A 4,074-nucleotide genomic window follows, 5' to 3' on the forward strand; every position below is an offset into this window, starting at 1 on the left:
GTAACAAGTGTTCTGCCGCAACGATTCCATGTATCCTAGGCAATTTCAGCAATATATTGGAAGAAAATTAGGAGAGTATTATGGTCTGCTACTGGCAAGAAGAAGAAGTATTGTTCTTAGCCTTGAAGAAGATCTTAATACTACACTTAGAAGATCTAAAAATTGGAGATGGGAAAAGCACTTCTTTGTGGTATGATATTTGACACCCTTTCAAATTTTGTGTCTTGATTCAAAGAAGATTCTTGCATGATGCTCCAACCAGTTAGTAGCCACAATCATCAAACTAAAATGGAGTTATCCAGGTGGTGGCTTTTTTGAGTTTGCTTCTTTTTTTTTTTTTTTTTTGGCTGAATGGAAAAATTTTATTAAGAAGAGAGTTGAGAAACAATACCAACATCTTCCAAAATTACATCCAAAAGATTCAGAGGAGCTGAGCATGGGCCAAAGAAACCAAAAATGCTATTCAGCAAAGACCAGTGGGCCAATACATGGGCAGCCCTGTTAGCACCTCTAGGGACCCAATCAAAAGAGATAGGCCTATTATAATTACAGTTTACTAAACTTTTGATCTCAGCTATAATGCTTACAATTCTCCAAGGAACAATGACACATGAAGATAGCCCTAGAAGGCTTGAATACAGGATTTGCAATCACCCTCTATGCATACCGTGGCCATGTAAACTGCATTTTCAAATCACCTCTACTTCTGCTTGGACAGGGACATTGCGATTCACAGCTTGATTAGGGTCTAACTCAACTATTTACATTGTTTTGGTAATGGTGGTCATGGCTGAAAGTTGGTATTTACAAATCTTCTACTAGGATAATGCAAATGCAATCAGTTAGTCAGAAAGTTATCAATTTAAGGGTAAAGCATTATTTATTGATTTCCTTTAAAAATATCATAGATTCTAGTATGTTAGAAACAAAATAAGATAAAGGAGACAAGAGGAGCGCGAAGAATGGCAAGAATATACTAATCTGGAATTACCCTTAAAATATTAAGCGCAGATTTGTAGGTATAAACCCTAGTAAGCATCAAAAGTTATGCATTTGGTGTCATACAATCTGAAAATTTCCTTGTAGAAACTGGATTCCTTTATTGTTTCTTTAATGTGCTTTTGGTGGTGATTAGAGTGCCTTCAAATGCAGATTTTTACTGAAAGTTTATTTGTTTATTTGCTGAAAATTTATTAAAAAATAATTATACTCAGAAAAAGTGAGGTATTAAAAAGTTATACATGAAAAAATAAACTGAAAAGCTACTTTCAAAAAAAAAAAAAAAAGTGGTGATGCCAAACAAAGTTTATTTGCTGCTTAATACCCCACAAGTAGAATTCACAAAGCATCAGTTGAATCAATAGTTCACATCATCCTCTTTATTATTTTTTTCTTTTTCTTTTTCTTTTTTATGTAAAGTACGAGCCAGCCATTTAGATTCTTAATATGATTATCAAGCATCTACTAATGGCCAATTTACTAATCAAAGTTTTTCTGCTATGCCATGAATTGGAAGAGCAAGCACCCAACTGCAAAGTGCAAAGTTTATTGAAGGCCCCACATTCAGCAAGGATGGTTGGTTGAAACTTGAATATGCTTATTTTGTAAAAATACCGCTTCTGAGGGCCTGAAATTGTATTGGCTATTTATATATGGCTGGTTTTACTATTTGGAGTCATAATGAGCCATTTCAGTTTTTACTCAATGGTAAATACAACAAATCAGGTACAAATTCATAGATTTGAATCAAAATGACTAAGACACCCCAATAAAAAAAAAAAATGATGAAGGTTTCATTTTCAGTAGCCATGCCACAAATCAAGCTAAAGACACTTTCAGTCAAAGCACCAAGAATACATTTGTGGATTCAAAATCGAATTGTATATATTGATGCCTAACCTAACTAGCATATCAGAAAGATAAATAACAATACTACATAATTGGAAGATTAACAAGAGTTTAGTACCTAAGGTTTGGATCAACAAGTATTACCTTTTAGGCAAAACTAGTTTGTGAGTCATAGACTTCCAATCCCCAACAATATGAACACAATAGAATTCAATAAAGAGAGTGAAAATACAGCTTAAAATGGAAATTTTCAAATTGAAGTTCTGGCTCTAACTTCATCTTGATGTTTGATGTCCTGTAAATATTTTGGCTCTATGTTTGCAGGGATCATAAAGTGGAACAAGAAATTCAATAGATGCTCACACTCCTATACCTAACAAGTTTGCATGCGGCATGCCTAGTAGATTGCTTAGGTTCAAATCCTGCCCATTAAACCTAAACCAAAAACAAAAGAGTAACACTATAAACACAATATCTTTCACAACTGCTAAGTTAGTAAGTTGTTATTGATTCTCATACCGACCCACCACTAACACCATTTTAGTGTCTATCACTATTAACTTACCATCTCAACAGTTGTGGAAATGTTACTACTAGAGTTATTAAAAATAAATAAATAAATAAATAAAAACAGGACCAACTCGCCAAACACCTCACCAAATTTTATTTGTCTTATTTATTATACAACAAGAGGAGTTCAACCTACAATGCCAGACTAAAAAGAAAAACCTACAACTAAAATTTGTATCTTGAAAATAAATGATACATAATCAAAGAAATTGTACAGAGACAAATCAAATTGAACATCTACTGCAGCCTATGTGAAGGGCTAACCTCTTTGATTCAATTTCCCTCGCACTTTGAACTATGTCATCAATGTTTCTAGATAGGTGATGCGAATGGTCCTCCGTATCTTTTAGAACCATATCAAGTTGTTCTTGAAAAGCTGCAGATCGCTTTCGTTCTCGCTGTAACTCAGCAGTCAATTCTCGAATTTTTACATCTTTCTCATCCTGAAAGAAATATCAACAACACTAAAAACATATTGATAGTAAAATGCAAAGAAGCTTTTCTCCAACAAAAACATATTGTATTTTTTATGGCTCGAGCAATCAAATTATCAAATGAAAGAGATCATAACAATTAAGGTACCCATTTCAAGGTCAGAATTCATTTGCTGGAGGAGAGAGAGAGAGCAACAATATTAATATTTTTGTTCTTCAATTATCTATTAGGAAAATTTATCAGGAAAAATATCCAACATAATTGTAAAGCACAACGATTTTTATAATAATAGTGGATTAAAAGATTCAAAGCACTAACATTTTCTTACGTGTAAGGGGACTTGGAAAAGATAATGCCACCAATTTTCCCACTCTTCCATTCATATAGTGGAAAAGCTAAATGATTGACTGCTATAAAAAAATCATCTCATCGTTCAAGTGTCATCTAGTGAATTAGAGAAGCCAGGGACTGCAGGACTTCGCTAACCTTTTTCACAAAACAAATTAATATCTCAAGAGTGAGCTACGGCTTTTCCAAGTTTTCAGAATCTACAAATTTGAAATCATTGACTTCCAGCCATTCTCAGTGTTGTTAAAAGTTCCAGGTGCATTTAAATGCAAATGCCTTCTAAAGCCTAGACAGAAAATGCAAAGCGCAGGGGCATGCCTGATTCAGTTAAAGTGCACATTTTTTTAAAATATAATCTAAAGTCCAGAGATATATTCATAACATTTAATTTCAAAGATAAAATAGCAATATATTTTGGGTAATAATACCAAAAAAAAAAAAATCCCTTGAGGTTTGCCAGTAAATCACTTTAAAGAGTTATCTGCTAACCGACAACCTTTTATTTTCTTCTAAATCTTATCCTGTAGGTTTGGATATATATATAATAAGAAATATTTTTGTTTGTAGTTAGCACAGCCTAAGAATAGTGTTCTTTATAATCCAATAGCTAATTTTATGATCCAGCAGTTAATTGTAATTGATTCATATACTTTGAAAGTTTGAACTTTCCCAGTGCACCTTACGTGCTTCATTCAGGTAACAAAAGTGCTTCACTCCTAGAGCTTCACCCTCTGCACGCTTGCACCTAGGCGCTTTTAACAACATTGACCATTCCTTAAAGAATATTACAGGAATATATGCCTTCTTTTCTTCAAGCATCTAGAACTTTGAGCATCTTATTCAATAGATGACTGATTAATACTCATTCAAAGA

Source organism: Quercus suber, unplaced genomic scaffold, assembly GCF_002906115.3.
Source record: "Quercus suber isolate HL8 unplaced genomic scaffold, Cork oak 2.0 scaffold_315, whole genome shotgun sequence".
Lineage (NCBI taxonomy): Eukaryota > Viridiplantae > Streptophyta > Magnoliopsida > Fagales > Fagaceae > Quercus > Quercus suber.